The sequence below is a fragment of the Triturus cristatus genome, chromosome 5_2 (assembly GCF_964204655.1).
Source record: "Triturus cristatus chromosome 5_2, aTriCri1.1, whole genome shotgun sequence".
Classification (NCBI taxonomy): Eukaryota; Metazoa; Chordata; class Amphibia; order Caudata; family Salamandridae; genus Triturus; species Triturus cristatus.
This window is the reverse complement of record NC_140588.1, coordinates 483,379,614-483,391,918: the sequence shown is the minus strand read 5'-3', so window position 1 is coordinate 483,391,918 and position 12,305 is coordinate 483,379,614. Positions and strand designations below refer to the sequence as shown.

Genomic DNA, 12,305 nt, shown 5'->3' with positions numbered 1-12,305 from the left:
TTATAGCAGTTTTCTATTTCGTGTGGTTTGCCTCTTTACCGAAATAATGCAACAGTCTTTTAACGCCTCCTACTGCCGCTTACATTTTAGCTCCCTGTGCTTCGCCTGTCCTGTATGTGTGAATCGTGTGATGTTCCTTCTACTACTGCCGCTTGTCATTTACTGGTTCATTGTGTTAGAGAAGGGTGCGCTGCTGCTGTCCATGTTGTACCTTGTTTGCATTGTCCAGTTTTGCATTAAACGTTCAATTATGCAAAAGGCAAAACGATTTGCTTTGCTAACGGTTGTTTTAGTGCATGATGTGCGCGAACTTCCACAAAATATGTGATCAGAGTTTCCTTTTAGTTTTACATGCTAAACAAGCAGTTTATGTGGTGGACTAGACAACTTTGTAAACATTTGAAGCCTGGCTGAAAAGTGGCTTCATGTCATGTATAACACCACCTGCAAATTCTGGCATTTTAGCCAACAGCACTTTGCATGATGTGATTTTGAGGCCTCAGCGAACATTTGAAAACACTGTACGATGAGCCCTACAATGCAACATGCTGTTGCTGAAAAGACAGGAATGGCTGATGGTATCATGTCATTGTGTCACTTGGCAGACTCAAAATAAAACTCTGCTCCTTAATTTCTGCCTTTCCGGTGAACAGTCACGGGTTAATCAGCCCTGTGGGTAAGAGGGCAGCAATAACTTTTCAAACACAAATAAGGGTATATCCATGATAATGGGCTAACATTATCACTCAATGGAAAATTGGCATGTAAAAAATGTTATTTGCCCGACCATTGTGAGCAGCAGCAACTGAGTATGTCTGATGAGATACAAAAAAAACCCAATATGCTGGCGCCCCTCCTCCTGGCATGAGTTTATAGTCACTTGGATGGAGCATGCACGTCACCATTGTGATCGACCTGCCTAGAACAAGTCCAGCTGCGGGTGCTGCCCCGCGGGGCCGCCAGTGCGTTGCCATACTTAATTTTTCCATACTTTTAATAAAATATAACCTTGCAACTTAAACCCAGGAACACACTGAGAGAGGGACAGAAATGATGTCACAGGATTCACTCAAGACCAAAATCGAGCGAGAAACCCGTGAGGTAATACAAACTGTATATTTTAATGGAAATAAAAAAAAATTGAAAGGAAAAGACAAGGTAGGGTTTGATGGTAGAACAATAAGGTTCAGTGTTCTTTTAAGTGATGGATGAATTACAAAACTGCAGAGGGTGATTGGTTACTGCAAATGGCATACAGCAGCATGAATAAAAGATAAGTAGGGCGTAGGGTAAGCCCGAGTCTATTTCAGCAACTAACCGAAGGGTGGTTCAAGAGGAGTTTGGGTGGAATTAGCAATATGTCAGAGCTCATTTATAGAGCGCCTATCACCGGAAGGTCTCTAAGCGCTGCAACATGAATCAGAAGTCCAGTATCCCCACGTGCAACTATCCACGACCAGCATCAGAGTGCGCTTAAATAAACGCCTCTGTAAACAGAAGAGTTTTAAGTCTCCTAAATGGTAATAGCCTGCGTTCCTTGCCCATACTGTCAAGCAGTTTATTCCAGATCTGGGGGATAATGACAGAAAATGCCCGGGCCCCTAGGGTCGTTCTGTTAAAGCGTAGGCAAGCTAACAGACAAGATTCTGATGATCGAAGGGTACGACCAGGCACATAGGGCCTAAGGCGATCTTTGATGTATTTAGGTGCTTCCCAACCAATAGCTTTGGGTGGGGTTTATTTGGGTTAGTGCTTGCAAAAAAATCAGATCTCTTAAGTGTTCTTGGTTGTGGCTCCAGCCAGAAATATCAGTAAAGGGGTTTGCTGAGTCGTGTTTAGGTTATTAGAGTTCCTTGCAATTACCCCTCCATTATGTGGAATACCCACCAAGCATCCAGTAAACAGATCTGGACATGCCCCCTCCCCCCCCCCCCCCCCTCCCAAGGATTTGATTGTCTGCAGGGCAGTGGTAAACCTGGGATGAAGCACTTTAATCATGGGTAGGATTGAGTGCTTCGAAACCATTTCCAGAAACACGAGGCCCATTGATTTGCCAACTGGATGCCTTTAAAATTGGATCATGGGAGACTCCTTTGAGCAAGGCACTGTCTGCCTGTCCATAATATAAATTGGTTATCAAATCATGCATCGCATGATGATGGGGGGGGGGGGGGGATGGGGATCTCTTTTACTCCCTTCTAGTCATTCACTTTCTAGCATTCTACAAAACCCCCCAAACCTCCTTCAATGTATTCACCAGCAGCAAGTACCCTAATGCAGATGCACATTGTTTGTTAAACGTCTGGTTTTATTTTCAGCACAAACTCAAAATTCATCATGTGAATCATGTGATCAATGCACATCTCACCAAGCTTGCTGCATATTGGTAGAATGCATGCCGTATAAATATGTATAACATTGGTTTTGGTGAACATTGGCTAGGCAGTTCCTACCTGGTTTTTCAGTTGGGCACTCTGTCTATTAAACTTCTTTACAAGACATCTTCATGACTTGATCTTTGCTCTTCCCAAGGTAGATTTCTCTGGTAGACCTTCTTCTCTTTAAACCTTCTTACTATGAAACATCAATTCAGATTGTGGTAGCACTCATTGAAAGTAGCAAATGACTTATCACAGGGATTTTGTCTTCAGTAAAGTTCCAAGACATTGAGATAGAGGTTATCCTTAATTATTTTTTGTCTTTTTTCTTATGTCTTCATTTCAGCATGGGAACTGCTCCCTCTTTCTGCAAGATGTTAAACTAATATGTCCTTTAAATGATAATTTTAAAAACAAATATTTCTCCACTGTTAAAGGCACGCTGACAGGCCTGCAGTGTCCAACGTCCGCCCGGCTATCACTTTTTTTTTTTTTTTTTTAACTTATTTTTATTGCCATTTTACATTAGACACCTTGTACATCATATGGATCTTCCAAATAGTTATATCAGATTGTATATTCAGTAGTGGTACACATCAACTGCATACAACAGTGATACGTCATCAGAGAACTTAACCCACGTACAGACTTGATATGAGGTGTATACCCCATTGTCTCAGGTTCCAGGTAAGGCACAGAAACTAGGATAGAACTAAGGCCTAAACTAGGGGGAGGGGCATGAACAGGCACATCCGATGACATCGGCGAGGGTTTGTAGCTTCGTAGGGGGAAGGCCCCTCTGTGACTCATGCGTGTCGATCCTATGGGGGGTCGATCTAGAATTACGTTGGCATAACCGATGTTGGGGCATGTAATGAGATCAGGTGGGCGGAATGTCGAGAGGTTGGGAGGGGTCTGTGACTGCGCGTGCAGGGCCGATGGCGTGAGCTGGCTGTCTGTTGGATCTGCACCCGGGAATAGCTGTTTGAACTGATACAATAGCATGGCCCATTCCATTGATATGTGGCGTTTGCGGACCCCTCTCACCTCCTCCTCCCGCAACGTCTCCTAGCCCGGCTATCACTGTTATTGAGTGGGGACCACTTACACCTTTCTGCAGCGCTCCCGGATTCTCTTTTCTACTGAACAATTAAACCTTGTTGTTAGTGGTACACTTTGCACCTCTCAATATTCTGTTAGTGTTCTTGGCTTCTTCACATCTTTAACCATTACACTGTATCTTATTCTTCCATTATCCATTACACCTTTTCGTTATGAAATGTACTCAACTATAGTGCATAGATGAGGTCTATTATATTGTTTACTTGTGAATCTCTTATTTTGAATTTATTTTTATATAGTGTTTGATAATAAAATAAACACTCCTGTATTATACAAAGAAGCCACCAGTCACCTCCTCTCGTCGAAACATTTGTTCTTAGTTTGTAAGCCTTATAAGTTTCCTTCTGTTTTGAATACTAATTTAAGTATTGCTTCAACAATTAAGTGTTTCTTTTTTTGTTTGTTCTTTATGCAATTACATTTTCTTCCATTCTCAGTGTCAGTCCTACGTCTGCGTATCCTCATTTCACTCCAATACACAACAGGCAGTTGTTTTCTATTTGGTACAGCAGCTTGCAATAGTGCAAGTTTTTCTCACTCACAGAAGGGCTAAAGCATAGACAACAATAGGTCCATATTCTCTCAAAACACTAAAGAGTTGCCGCATTCCCTCCTGCCCTAGGGTCATGAGCCCCCTCTCTACCTAGCCTGTACTCTCATAGTCACACCTACTTTACACGCTGCACATACGCTAAGTCTGTTCACCTGCACCGGGTAGAGCAAGTAGGCCATGCTAGTGAGCATCTATGGTTTCTGCAGGATGCTACAGATATAGGACAGTTGCAGATGTCCCATCTTCTAGAAGTGGTGCTGATAGGAGCTAGGACACTAACAATTGTATAGTCATGTGGGGTCTGATTATTGACATCAGTGCACCTGATCTCTGATGAATACCCTTCCTGTTTTCCTCTGCCTTTTAGAAGACATAGATTACAGTTTACTTGTTGCTGTGATTCTTTCCACCATTTGAATGCCCTCCCTTTCTAGGTCTCGCGTGACGTAGACTGCTCAGACATGCGCAGTCTCGCCGGCGAGATTTAATGATTTAGAGGAGGTTTCTCTAGTGGGCTTTAAGTCCCGCCCCTCTTTTCCATTGTCTGGCGTCACCGTTTATGCTAAACGGTGGCCAGCCATTGGAGAAGAGCGTCTAGTGACGTACACTTTTTTTCTCTTTTAGAGCCGTCCCAGTTGGACTGGCTCGGTTCCTTTACGTTTGTGGTAAAAGCTTTTCTTATCTTTATGGGGCCTTGTATTTCAAACATATGGCCCCATAAAGACAAAGCTTTCGTAAAGGACCAAAGTGAAAGCGGACTGGGGAGCAGTGGGGGCTCTGCAGGCGCTTGTGCGGGAGGGAGGGCGGGTCATCGGAGGGACTGATCACTTGTTTTCATCTGAGTTTTCCCCTTTAGACACGTGGGGCATTTTACGTCTTGCGCGAAAGATGTGGCTGGTCGTTGCCTGGTAAAGAAGCACTGTTTGTAGGGGCCTTTAGAAGATCATGCGTACGTTAATCGCCCGCATTTAGCTTGCCACTCTTTTCCCTCCAAATTCACGCGCCTGCAAAAACGCATCCATAGCCTTCAAAGCGTAAACCTGCTTTGCCTTAAAGTGCGCAGAGGGTCTGTCGTTAACGTTAGAACCACCTGGACGCGAGCGGGTTATTACCACGTGGATTATAAAATGCATCCTCGTCGAGTATTGCCCTTCGCCTCAAATTCCTATTCTCAAAACGGAGGTCTGTTTCTCAACGGCCTGCGCTTTTGCATCTAGAAGAACGCCTTTTTTTGTCTTTATGAACATGTAGTATTTGAGCTCTAAAGCAGATCATGCACCCGATATTTGTTGGTATACCGCTCTATAATCTTTAGTCACATTTTTTTTGTTACGTAATCGGATTGCTTCTGTTTAGTTGAATTTACGAATCTGATTGGTGTCTGGTGGACGCAGGGCTAATAGCTTCCGAGTCATTAAGCGCAATGCACTAGGGGGCTTATCTACAAGCCCCTTGCGTCACTTTGGCGTCATTTTTAACATGGGGGGGAAAAGTGACGTACTGGTATCGCAAGGGGCTTGTAAATAAGCCCCAAGGTCTTTAGTCTCATTAATCTGTAACTCGTGTTACACGGTGTTGTGCGCGTATGCCTCCATTTCTTGGCATGTCCTGGTTATCCCGTACCGTGATGTGTAATGTTCGGAGGTAGAGTAATCCCCAGTGCTATGTCTTCGGTGCCAGCTGCTCTTATCGGCTGGTTCTATCCTCAATCACTGGGACACTATTTATACCTTATATCGTGCACAAGTACAGTAGGATGAAGATGCCAATGCTAGTCATTTCAATTTTCAATCTTTGTGCTGTGTGTGAGAATACTACTTTTGCTTCAAACCTTTTCCTGACTAAATCCTAATATGATTGATTTCTTTGTTTCAGCTGAGCACACGAGCGGACCAGAAGGTGAACAATCCATACTGTGTAAACGCTATGGATTGCATTTTTTTTTTTTTAAATAGGAACAATGAGTAACAAAATAGGCAAACATAGTCTTGGATCACTAACCTTTTACACCAAAGCTTTAGAGTGGACGATAATAAAAGTAAAACTCGATTAATCTATGTACTTGTACACATACCTAAACATTAGGAATTATGTAAAACTTGTCACAATTGAACAAAGATAGCATTTCCTTGCACTTTACCATATAGTCTCATTCTTCCGGCCCGCGCCAGTTCATATTTTACCACCGAGTGAACCAAAACATTCTGGTACACCTGGATCTCTCGTTGCAGGCTCCGAGTTTCTTTTGGTACTGCTGTTCCTTGGTTGATAACTTTCCCTTAACAGCCAGGCTAACTGGGGTGTACTTTCATATTGCACTAACCTTTGCTATGAAATGGTTAGGGAATTAGACTGAACCAGTGCAGATATCTTCCCAAAAGTATTTTACCTTTAAAATGTTACAACACTGAAGAGTACATTAGGCTTTACCACATCCACTAGGTAGGTCTGAACTTAAAGGCTATTTTTTTAGGCTTATAATGTCCTTTAGGTAAATCTAGGGTAAACGCTTTATGCAACTTTAAGATCTGTTGTGACACCTTGCCTATATCTTAAATAGCCATACTTTAAGTATCATAAATACCATGTCTAATAACTCCTTTTTAGCTGCTGCTACTATTGCACCAATTTTCCAGTCGTGCATTATCAGTAGTACATCCTATGTTTGTGTCAGTTACTAGCCATTTAAGCTGCAGCGGGGCACTTAACTATGGTATGGTCCCCAGATAACTATCAAGATAATTTGAATATTTAACACCAGTTAGTAAATTACTTGTAATCTTGCTGTCTGCCTCAACCTTGACTGGGAATTGGTCTTGCTCGAAGTGATTATACTGTGTACTTATCAACAATAAATATTGTTTATCCTGAACTTACTGTGTTTTTTTATTGCCTGACAATTGTGCCTGATTGTGAAGTCTTTGTGCGTTATGAAAGCTAACAAGGCCCATTGAGATTTGCACGGGCTAAATATCGGCGTTACGGTTTTAAAAAGGCGTCTGTCCACGCCCCCAAATGTAATCGTGGCCGAGGCAGGCATGTGCTGTCTGCACCCACCTCCGATTTGGAGTACTGGTCTCGGAGAAGTGCTCTGTTTCTGGTGGAGTCAATTACAATGTTGTAGAGCATCAGTTTGTACCACTGCATCTGTGTAAAAAAAAGAAAAATCGAGGAAGAAATTCAATTGCTCCCTGTGTGAACTTGCCAAATTTCTCACTTTGCTGGGTCTTGTGGTGTTAGTTGCTGGACTGTTTCATTATCTGTTAAGGTTGATAATTTCGGTACATATACAGCAGGAAAAATACCACTAACTAGGTTATTTACCAAATTGGATTCACTTCCCTGAAACATTTACCAAGCCATCATAGGGGGTATCGTAGCGATCATTTAGACCAATATATGAATTGGCCTGAGCATTTACAAGATAGATACCCCTTCTAGAATACTGCGTTTTCGGTGACTGATCTTTTCATAGTTTATCAATGTTTTTAGGTGACAGACGTATCGTGCTCTGTGTGGGGAAATGTAGCGCCTCGACTGAGCTCAGCTTTATTTTTCTTTGCTCCTTGGATTTAGCCGCTGTGTACCCGGGGCTAACTGCAGTTCACACAGGTATTGAAAACAGCGGCAGCTGAGAATTTCCCCCCCCCCCCCCTTCTGATCCACCCATATAACCAAATGAAGTGACTACATTTCTCAGGCCTAATATTCTGACCCAGGTCTGCCAAAATAACATGTGCTGAATTTCTGGTGATTAATGCCTGGTTAGGCCACAAAGATTTAGAGGTGGTGAATCACATGATCCTCTTATGCGAGTTGAGGTCGCCCAGGCATGTCACGGGAGGTATATTAAATTTTCTTGGAACTAACTTGGGGAAGGCCTGGTGTGTACCGAATAGGTCGAGAAGTTGCTTTCTTTGTCTGCCCTTACCACAGAACGGCTAGGCTGGATTATGTTTTACTTGTGTTCGTTTTTTATGCATGGTTAGGGGCACCTTACTTCCAAAAGTGATCCTGTGGGGATTCACAGAAACCAAAAGATTAAGAACCGCAGTGCTACAGCACTGTCAAACGGTTCTCTTCAATTATTTAAATTGGGTTTGCGTTACTAATTTCCCTGCACTTTCGTATGATGGCAAGAAAGTGAGCGTACCACTACCATTCTACGCTCGCTCTTTCAGATCCCCTGGTCTGCTCCCATCTGCCTTAGATTCTGGTATGGCAAGACTTGCCTGATGGCTCGTCACGAACATTTCTCAGGCAGTCTGGTGACTGCTGCGTGCATAATGGGGCACCCTACCGGTACTTAGGAGTCTTAAGCTTCGTTAATGCATCCAGATACAACACCACTTCCATGCACCCAAAACCCGCCTGGACAGTGCTTTGCAAATGGGTGTCTGTATTTTGTAAAGAAGCCGAGAATTGGATGTCCCTGTATTCTGCAAACCTTTTTGACCAACTTACGGACGCTGCACGAAACTCGCGCACTGCCTCGAGTCTGAACACCAGAGTGCGCTCTCGCAGCCATTATAAACACCCTGAGACTCGTTTCAAGAGTAATGGCAGAAGAAAAGAAAATACAACAAGCATTTGCAATGCAATAGGTCTCGCATTAATTAAGTTTGAGCTATTGGCATTGCTAAATATTGCAACAAGAATTGCAACAAAAGTCTATATATTGTAGGCCAAAATAAGTGTATTTATTTTTGTTGCAATGGTGGCATGCTGCGCTATAGATGAATATGATTAAAAGTAAAGTGCGCCATACAGCAATTGCTACAATAGTTAATTGTGGATGCATTAACAGTTGATGTGTGCACTGATGGCTGGTGGTGTGTGTGCCTGTAGAAATTGTGCACTGATGGCTGGTGGAAGTGTGCACTGCCGGCTGGTGGTGTGTGTGCCTGGTGGAAGCGTGCACTGACGGCTGGTGGTGTGTGTGGCTGGTGGAAGTGTGCACGGACGACTGGTGGTGTGTGCGCCTGGTGAAAGCATGTACTGACGTCCGGTGGTGTGTGCCTGGTGGAAGCGTGCACTGACGGCTGGTGGTGTGTGCCTGGTGGAAGCGTGCACTGACGACTGATGGTGTCTTTGCCTGGTGAAAGTGTGCACTTACAGTGTGGTTTTGTGTGTGTGTGGTTTTGTGTGTGGTTTTGTGTGTGCTTGTGGTTGTTTTTGTGTGGTTTGGTGTGGTTGTGTGTGTGTGGTTGTGTGTGGTTGTGTCACGGGGCAGCGAAGGGGACAGAAGGAGAAAAAGGCACAGAATCACTAAGGGCAGCGAAGGGGACAGGAGGAGAAAAAGGCACAATCACGGGGGCAGCGAAGGGGACAGGAGAGAAAAAAGGCACAGAATCATGGGGGCAGCGAAGGGGACAGAAGGAGAAAACATGCATTGAAAATGCAATAGGTCTCATCTGTGATTAAGTTAAAGCCATTTGCTTTGCTAATGGTATTATATAGCAAAGCAAATAATGGCTTTAACTTAATAAAAGGCGAGGCCTATTGCATTTTCAATGCTTGTTCATTTATCACCCATGTTTCGAGTACTATAATTTTTGTTCCCCTTTGCTTTTGCTTCGTTACCTCTCCAGTAGTACTTGAATGGGACACTTATGACAAGCAGTCGGAGATTAAGAACAGAGGACTGCTTTTAGGGCTTGGTGAACTGGAGGGCCCTAATCCCATGCATCTATCTATAAATCCATCCAATCCAGCCCTAAGCACAAAGGGAGTGGTACACATTTTCTTTTTCAACCTCCTCCTCTGTCTAAGCTGGGTAGACCCACTTGCTTGGTGGGGTGTTAAAACATTTTCAGGGCTGATTTAAGCTCCCAGGCCAGCTCCTCTACAAGCTTTTACCTCTCCTTGTTTTAGCCATACCTCTTCCACATTAACATAAACTTTCTCTTACAAAGAGTCACAGGCCGATACTATAGGCCTGCCTGGTGGATTTAACTGCATTATGCATCTTTGGAAAGAAATCTATTGTAGGCATCCAAGGGTATTAATTCTTGATAAATGCCACTATTACAATTTATCATTAAAAGTAGCTGTCATTTGAGTGATCAGATTGTTTGCCAATTTTTATAGTTGATCTTATTTAGGAGTTGTCTCTCTGGTTCTTTCACATAATCATATTCATTTAGGAGGACACTATTGCCTCCATTATCAGCTGGGTTGAGCATGATGAAATCATTATCCATTAAGGTTTGAAGTGCTTTGCGTTCTTTTATGGTCAGATTCTTTTGTTTACCAGGATGTCTTTGTATTTTTAACTTGTCAATATCTGTCAGGACTACAGTAAAGAAAGTTCCAAGATCAGTCTTATTTTTTTTAAAAAGATTGGCACTTAATCTTGACAGATCCAGATGCAAAAAAAGTGGTTGAACAAATTACAACTTTGGTTTCCTAAGTGCAACCGTTGCAAAGCTTGCAAAATTGGAGTCCGTATGAAAACAGTCTTGGATGGACAGAAAGAACCAAGAGATAAAAATGTATGTAATTGAATGTGCCTGTGGGCTCAAATACATGGAAAGCACCATGTGTAGGATCAAAAAGAGGACCTTGGAACACATCAGAGCAGTCGAAAACAAAGACTTGACATTTGCAATTGCAAAACATCAGGTTCAATGTCATGACAATGAATGGCGTACACTGAGGTATTAAGGCATTGCCATGGTATCAAACCATGAACATGGAGGCAATCAGACTTGCGCTTTGCTCAGACTGGAATCAAAATATATCTTTAGATTAAAAACTTAAGACCGCTTTTGGATTGAACAATGAAGAGGAACTTTATGTACACCTGTAAGGAAAATTTTGACAATGTGAAAACTGTTCTTGAGGTCTAAGGATTGAAAACTGGACATTAATGAGTAATAATGGTATCGTTTCAGTCTAGATAGAGCTTGTATTATATAAAGCAGATGATTACGATGCAGAATCCAGTAATGAATGTTACAATGCTGAGTAACTAATCAAAATCTTGCTGACTAATTTAAGTATCAGTTCAGTATCACTTAGACATGCTGAGTAATTAAACAGTACTATACTTAAATAAAAGATAATAAGTTGGAGAGCACTTTGTTAACTAGGTACGATATCTGAAAGATACTGTCGTCAGCTTGTAACATAATCATTCCTTGATGAAATGAAGCAGGAAATCACAGGGATTCGGCTAGGAAGCAAAAGTACTGTACTTTTCATTGATTGTTATATATGTGACAGCAATTAAGGTTAACCAATGATCTTGACAATTACTATTTTCACTATCTAAGGAGGTCTGAGCGGACTATAATTGATTGTTCGTGATACTATCATGACAGGATATGATGATGGTACTATACCATGACCTGCATCAATTGAGTGATCGTGAAGATTTTTGTGGCGATTGCTTCAAAATGCTCATACTGTATTTTTGTTTCAATTTTTATTGCATGACTACATATCCTACAACGCCTCCTAATGGATAGGACAGGCTGTTTGTACATAAGTAAAAATTAACAAAGGACTCGCCAGTTGTGAGAAAGACCGGCAAGGTCGATATGCTTTGGTACGATAGTCTTAATCAGATTTATGATTTTCGGATAATACAGGCCACGGAGTGCAGCATTTCTGCTTGTTGTGAATAACTTTGGGGAAGATGGTTGGTCTCTGCACTGCACCAGCTGGAGAGCAGGCCAATTTTCTACACAACCGCATTGTTGATCATATATACACATATATATTTATTTTTTGGGCTTTCATTTAAAAGTTTTTTCTGGGGTTGTAGTCTTGGTACAGCGAACTGCAACACTGAGTTAAGAATTTAAAACAGTGATTTGTATTGCATAAGGGATGCTCAGGTTTGGAAAAGTTCTGTGGCTGGGACAGTGTTATTTGGTAACTTTGAATTTTGCAAAAGCTCCGCAGACCTCAATCCGCGCAACTCTATTGAGGTGACTGACCTGCCTTTATCTACTCGTATCTGCCCTTGTGTACATGTTAAATGTCCACTATGGCTCCCATTTGTAATGATGGTAATGCAGAATAGCCCACAGGTTTAATGTATTGCAGCGAAGTCGGTTTCAAACGTGGCTTTACAGTCTGCACAATTTACTTTGACTTTTAGTGTTTCAGTTGATTAAGGGTTTCAGTTGATTTAAGGGTTTCAGTTGATCAGGGTTTCTCCCCTCACGTTGTGTATTTTGGAAGCTGCCCGATTTAGTCACTCTGTGCAGTTTTTAGTGTGTCAATTAGCCGCACAGCCCCCT

At 42.3% G+C, this 12,305-nt stretch overlaps 1 protein-coding gene and 1 non-coding gene across 6 annotated transcripts in view; both read left to right on the top strand.

The window, feature by feature from the left end:
- SEPTIN7 (septin 7) overlaps positions 1 to 12,305 on the top strand; it is a 495,709-nt gene that overhangs the window by 286,857 nt on the left and 196,547 nt on the right. The window lies entirely within an intron of this gene.
- LOC146823190 (small nucleolar RNA SNORA57) lies at positions 5,642 to 5,776 on the top strand. The gene has a single exon (XR_014962323.1). It is a non-coding gene; the product is annotated as a small nucleolar RNA SNORA57 (small nucleolar RNA).